Below are 7,662 nucleotides of genomic sequence, written 5' to 3' on the forward strand. Positions count from 1 at the left end.
TCTATTAATTCCTCTTTAATAGATAAAGGCTAATTAACATACATGTTTATTAAAATGGAGAAGCACTAAAAATCACATTCAAGCTTTATCATTAATGACAATAGCGAGAAATTATTACTATTTTCTACTTCTGAGCAAAAATGTGGTTGCATACTATTGCTGTGAGATTTGCTGTTATTGCTTTCTAATCTTTCAAGACTTTTATTTCGTAAAGTACAATCACATCTAAGCTACATAATGAAACAATAAAGACCAATCATTGTCTGGTCAGGCAATCTCCTTGTATTTCTTCTTTTTTCTTTTATATTTTTTTAATAATTACCTCTTCCCCATGCAGAATTTTGCAACTCAGCATGGAGCTTCCTGATATTCATGCAAATACAGTTCTGTTGCAGAAACAGAAAATATTAAATATATCTTTTCATTGAAGTCCTATATTAAAAATAGGATTTTTTTTGCTTTTCAGTTTACCAAGTTTTTTTTAAAAAATAAATTGAAACATGACTTTTTTTTATGAGTACTTATGAGTTTTAGTTTTCTGAGTAGGATCTTTCAGCAGCAAAAGATTTGTAAAGAAAATACTTTTTTTAAAAAATGCAGATACATGCCACACACATGCAAAAAAATTAGTGTCTATGATTAAACTTACCAAGACAGCGAAGTGAAGATTTACCAAATTCCACTACGTCACATTCTTTTCATATGCAAGTAAGTCATATTTTCAACAAGTGCTTGATTAACCAATACTAGGCTTAGCAGTAGTGTTTTCTCTTTTAAAGCCTCTTTACTGAATGCCGGTATAGGGAACTAATTTTTCTTCTTGTAGATTTGTTTCTAGGGGATTTGTTTATCAGGTCAGACGGAAGTGGCTTCAGGCTCAATGCCCATTTACAAAAGGTAACATGATCCATATGTCTTATTAAACTTCATTCCCTTTAGAGTTTGGGATTTTTTTGTACTTTTTACATTGATAAATTTTGGCAAGAGAGATCTCAGTCAAGTAAATAATAAGCTGCAGGAGCAGCTGAAATGTCTCCACCCCTCCAATAAGCCTTTTCTTTTCCTTGTCGTGATGCATTGGCTGGATCTAACTATGCATCCTTCATCCTGCATGGAAGAACAGTAGCACTATATCCCTTGGTTACACTATTTATAATCAGATTTTCATTTTAACAAGTGTGCTAACTATCAGAGTAATTCTGAACACAGGCAGATTTAGTATCAAAGTGTTTCAGAATTCATCCAAACATTGATAATTCACTATTTTGTAGTGTTGCAGAACTGTTTGGAAACCATCAGAACTGGTTTTGGCATTCTTTATTTAGGTGAACTGAAAGTGAAACATTTCTCAGGCACAAATCCTCATACCTAGGCCTTGATAGCTGCCATGTAGGATCATTTTTGAGAGACAGTTGGGTAAATATTAGTAAGAGAAAGAAGTTAGAGTGCAAGCCTGAGATCAGGGCTGGTGTGAACTACTCTCTGACACATAGTACTGAGACTGGTTTAGGAGGCTTTGGGTGTAGCTAGTCAGAAACTTTGTTTTAAAGCAATTTCTGATCAATTAGTTCTGATTGAGACCTGGCAGTCTCCTTTATCCAGAATGAAAAATATTCTTAAAGGTTTAAGCACTTCTCTGGCTTAACCTGGGGGGCTATTCTTAGATACAGGTGAAATAATAATTGCCCTCATTTTGCCTAGAATTCACTTGTACTGCCTATCTTTCCCCTTAGTCCTGACTGTAGTAAAGCAGGTACCTCTCTCAGCTTGGACAACATACGTGTAGTTAACTGGCTCCTATCGCCTCCTCTTCTCTAGTTACATAATCTACTGTCTTTACGAACAGGTATCATCCTAACTCCAGCTATAAGCTTCACCCTAGACAAACCTTTGCCAAGCCTTTGCGAACTACCTTTATCCTCAGAAGCAAATGTAACCAAGTCATTTAACTGATCAAGCTCCAGTAACCTTGCATATACTTTCTAAAATAAATAGCTGCATTAGGGCAGCCTTATTTGTTTGCCAGAGGACTAACTATAGCCAGGTGAACTAAAACTGCTCTCAGCTTTGCTGCCTTGCCTCTTAGGAGATAAGCAACTCTTAAACTTTATAGTTTTCTACGTTATCTAACCCAAAACTCAAGCTGAGCTATAGACTTCAGGCTCATCTTTCTAAACAGGTCTCTAGAGAGCAAATGAAGATTAGTGTCAGGGCAGAGAAATGAGTGCAGCATTATCTAGAAGTGCCTCACAGCTTTGTCGTGAACCTCCTTCTAGCAGTAATCCACCTAACAGGCCTTTTGTCCACTGGCAATCACTTTAAGATGTAAGGTCCAGAAATAAAATAACGTGTTCCAGGTTTATGTACCTCTAGCAATGCCTCTGCAGGTCCTCCAGAGATATAAAGGCTGGGGAAGTCCTCAAATTTCTTCCTGAGTTTTCAAGCATCTTTTGTTACATTTGTTCTTTCTTACATTTCCCTGGGGTCTCTCTTTTGTTCTATATCAGGTCATGTGTCAGATACAACTTGTTCCTATGCTTGTCAGCAGTAGGAAGGTCTCTCACACACCAGCAAAGACAAAAAACATCTCAGCTACACCTGGCTGGCTAGGGGACTCCGTTGCATCTGGGTCATAGGATAGGCTCATAGATGGATCCTTGTTGTATTTCACATGTACCAGAAAATGTCAGGTTGCTGACTATCTGTTACCTCTTCAAAGGTCTCTGTGCATCAGTCAAAGGGACCCTCTATTACAATACCCCAGCCTTTCGGCTGTTTGTCCTCAAAATCTTGCATGTTCTCTACACTGAGGTAAAAAGCTTTCTCCGTTCCACTCTTCTTCTTCCAATCCTCCATTGATGGAGCTGTTTGGAAACAGGCTCTACTGTGTCCCACTTCAAATATACCAAATTCTGGAGGTTATCCTGAGCATACTCATCTAACTATTACACTTTCTGAGCACAGCTCCCAGCTTGGTCCCTCAAATACCCAGAGGCAGTTTCTAAGTTTATACGATGCGTTTTATGGCTGTCTGACAGCCCTGCAAAACAAAAGAAGCAAATGGCATGTCTTTGCAGTCCTGCAGGGTCTGTAACAGATTTGCAGTAAGACCTGGCCTTAGAAATCAGGCTATGCATCCCACCTCATCTGCTGCACCCTAGTAGGAACAGACCACACGAAGTGGGTTACCAGTACTGGTGCACATTGTAAGGTTATGTTCTTCCAGCTAGAATGTAAGTCAGTGCTGGGAGATGCAGGGCAAGCCAGATAGGAGTTGGTCCTAAAGTCAGATAGTCTATGCTGCATGTGCTTCCTAATGAGGGCTTAAAACTTCAGAACACGCTTGGAATCTTATCTCTTGGTCTATCAGTGAGATTCCTCTAGGACTGCTGTGAGAAAGTGGGCAGATGTGGTCTCAGCAAGGATGTTTTCACAAAATAGGGTAAAGGTAGCCATACAAATTTAAATTAGCCTGGCAAAAATAACTCATTCTTGCTGTCCAAATCAAAACAACTGAGATCCTGCTTTCAATATACTTGGTTCTGATTAACTCTCAGCAGGCTTACAGCACAGATGCTATTGACATTAGCTGCAGCTGTATGTGCTCAGCTCCACTGGTAAACAGACCTCATGTCTCAAGTTGAGTACCCAGAGAACAGAGAGCATACACTTAGTGACCCTTGTGTTAAAAGTTCAACTTAAGTGTCTTGGACAGCACCATGAAGAACCTATGCAGTAGGTGGCAATATAAAATCTATTCTGGGGCAACATTCACATGAAAACTCCAGTTTTTCTCCTTATGAATGCTGGCCTCGGTCACCTCATGCTTCTCAGCTTTTGAACAAATAAAGAGCAATGGTGCAAAGACAGTAGTTTTCTGCATGACTTAGTGCTGATTCATTCCCTGACCTACGACATCCTCTACCCTGAGGAAGGTTCTCATCCAACACACATCACGAATGTGGGGTTAAGACCCATCACAGTGCCAGAATTGCATAAAGTGGGGCAGGGGGCTGAGCAGGTTGTGCAACCATTGCTCCATCATCTGACTGAAGGACATCATCCCCAAAGATGTCAAAAAAGACAACGAAGGGGATTTATACTCTGGTACTTTCTTATTTCTAAGTGGCTAGCTTTGCGACTAAAATATTTGCCTTCTAAAAGCCTGCATCTTTCTTTTCTTATTCCTAATTAAAGAAAAATTAAATGAAGCTTTCTGTTTTCAGTTAGAGAGGAAAATCTGGGCTTGTCCAAGAGATGCAGCCACAGAGCATGCAAGTTCAGCTGACGCTCTCAGTAGCAAACTGTTTACCATTTTTCCAAGTCTTTACCTTAGACAAATTTTGGCAGAGTTTTAAGAAGACCAACATAAATTACACAAACCTCATTTTTCCATTTGCCAGCAAAATTTCAAGTGACTATTCTAAGACGCGACCTAAAAAAGAAGAAATTCCCATTTAGTTATTATGGCACAAACAGTACATTTTCATCCTCTAGTTTTGCCCTCAAAAACACCCAGAATGTTTTACCCGAGAAGTTTCAAAAACTTCAATTAATGGCAGACACCTATTGCACAAAAGGTCTGTCAGATGGTTAAAACCTGGTGAAGCAAAGGGGAATTTAATCATCATGAGACCATTACTGGATGATTGTAACGTGCACTGCCAGTTCTGCCTTTAATAATAATAGTGGGGTTCTTTTTTAAAAGCAGTAGACAGCAATACTTTTACAGAGGTTAGCAAAAGATGCAGTGTGCATTCCCACTTATGCACAATGATTTCTGTATAAAGCATTTGGTTTTTAGCTTTTTCTGGAGCAAATGAAAATATGATTTATAGAAGGAAAAAGAAACAATAAAAAAACTGACTAGTATGAATAGAAAAAAATTCTCAAATGCTATGAAAAGCAGAGATTTTTTTTTTTTTTGTTATTCAGAACCAATTTCTGTGGAACTTCAACAGACATTTTTCTGCATGTCCCATTTAGTAATCAGTGATATGCACATATAACAAAGAGCCAAAGAGTATAAAAGGCAGAGGAGGATCAGAGTTGATGTTTCTCAAACACTTATCAATTTCTGGAAGCTGGCTAATGTTGTGCCCATCTACAAGAAGGGTCAGAGGGAGAACCCAGGAAACTACAGGCCTGTCAGTCTGACCTCAGTGCCAGGGAAAGTCATGGAACAGGTGATCTTGAGTGCTATCATGAAGCACATGCAAGAGAACTGGGTGATCAGGCCCAGTCAACACAGGGCTCTGGTGTGCATCAGATGCAGGAAATCAGCTCTTCTCTAGATTATTTGCAAAAAGTATTTGATGCAACATAATGTCACAAATATCAGGTCCAAAAAAAAATCAGACAGAACAACTACTTTCTTTCTAGCAACACCTGGTTTCCAGTAAAAGCACAGATGCTTCCTTATTGGAAGATGTGATGCCACAGCAGGTTCAGACAAGACAAAATTTTCCAGCTGGTCTAACCAGTCTTGCTCCGCACCTTGCAATGACACTGCACATTTCTGAATATTTCCGGCTTCCAGAGGCTAAGGCAGCAGTAGGGATGAGAGAGTGTTTAATAGAGCTGTGATAGGGCTGTGCTGCTGGGATGGGGATGAGGATGTGAAGCGTGCTGCAGGGCTTTTTTAAGCTCCAGCCCTTGGCAGCAGCCTTCAGCAAAAGTAACGAAGGCGCTGGGAGTTCTCTGCCCACACTCAGCAGCAGCCAAAAGAGGAAGGACAGGATAAAGGAGCTCTGGAATTCTGGAGATCTATTAGATCTAACATATCCACAAGACTGCAGCTATGGATGTTGAGAATGCTTCTCCTTTAGTTCACTTTTCCTGTATTAATACAAATGTTATTTATGAGAAACTCTGTTAATAAAAACAGTATTTAGAGATCAAACTTTTCAAAATTCACTTCTGAGAAGAGGTTTGGAGCACATCAGATTTCTCTCTCTGCAGACACAATACCACGCTTCATGATGACACTTTCACAAGAGATGAGTCCTCAACATACGCAACTTCTTCACCTTTTGGGTTATACAGAACACAAAATTTTGCTGGACAGTTCCATAACAACCATTCCTTTCAAAGGTGGTAGAAAAAGAATTATCATTGTGTTCAAATAACACATATAAATACCAAAAAATAACTAACACTATGTAGCATATATCAACAAGCTCAAAGGTCCCATCAGTTTAGTGCCTGGGGCTGCAGTTCCTGCGTAGAAGCTGAGATAAAGCACATGGAGGATAGGGAGGTGATTAGTGGTAGCCAGCATGGCTTCACCAAAGGCAAGTCCTAGCTGACCCCCTCGTCCTATCACCACAAGTCTTTATGAATAGTCCCTCTCCAGCTTTCTTTTAGGCCCCTTTCAGGTGCTGGACGGTTGCTATAAGGTCTCCTCGGAGTCTTCTCCAGGCTGAACAAGCCCAACTCTCCCAGCCTGTCCTCGTATGGGAGGTGCTCCAGCCCTCTGATCATCTTTGTAGCCCTTTTCAAGTCAAATCTTGGTCATCTTGCAATACGAAAGACTGTGATTGTAACAGGGGTTTAGCTTGTTTATTAGTTGAAACAAGGACAGTCCCCCAGCAGGAACAAAGGACAGAGCTGAGCTCACCAAGAGGACCCAGTGAGGAAGGAGATAAGATAAAGAGCATCAGAGGATTGTCAAGACACAAAGGAACCGCGATGTACCTTTGAGAGCGGGTGATAAGATGTGATAATGAGTCATATGTAGGTTTAACCAATATTTACAGAATAGGTAACTCGTATTTCTTGGAATCCCTATGAATATGTGAATATGCGTGTTTAAGCAGTGTGCCCAGGTGGCCAAGAAGGCCAATGGCATCTTGGCTTGTATCAGAAACGGTGTGACCAGCAGGTCCAGGGAGGTTATTCTCCCTCTGTACTCAGCACTGGTGAGACCGCTCCTCGAATACTGTGTTCAGTTCTGGGCCCCTCACCACAAGAAGGATGTTGAGGCTCTGGAGCGAGTCCAGAGAAGAGCAACCAAGCTGGTGAAGGGGCTGGAGAACAGGCCTTATGAGGAATGGCTGAGAGAGCTGGGGGTGTTTAGCCTGGAGAAGAGGAGGCTGAGGGGAGACCTCATTGCTCTCTATAACTACCTGAAAGGAGGCTGTAGAGAGGAGGGTGCTGGCCTCTTCTCCCAAGTGACAGGGCACAGGACAAGGGGCAATGGCCTCAAGCTCCACCAGGGGAGGTTGCTGGGACGAGGTGCTGAGGGACATGGTTTAGTGTTTGATAGGAATGGTTGGACACGATGATCCGATGAGTCTTTTCCAACCTGGTGATTCTACGATTCTATAAGTCCAGTCACCAGCCTCAAGGGACACACACGCCAGGTGAAGAGACACCAGCGTCGCCTTATGTATTACAGCACTACCCGCTCCAAAACCCCGGATCGCTGAGCCCGCCCCGCCCCCGGGGGCCGGGCGCAGGACTACATTTCCCATGGCGCCCCGCGGCCCCCTCCCCGGGCCGGGCGCAGGACTACATTTCCCATCACGCCCCGCGGCCCCCTCCCCGGGAGACGGGCCTCGGACTACGTTTCCCATGGCGCCCCGCGGCCCCTCCCCGGGCCGGGCGCCGCCGGCCGCAGCGCGGGCCATGGCCGACAGCGCGGCGGGGCCGGCGGCGGCG

This window comes from Phaenicophaeus curvirostris, chromosome 3, assembly GCF_032191515.1.
Source record: "Phaenicophaeus curvirostris isolate KB17595 chromosome 3, BPBGC_Pcur_1.0, whole genome shotgun sequence".
Classification (NCBI taxonomy): domain Eukaryota; kingdom Metazoa; phylum Chordata; class Aves; order Cuculiformes; family Cuculidae; genus Phaenicophaeus; species Phaenicophaeus curvirostris.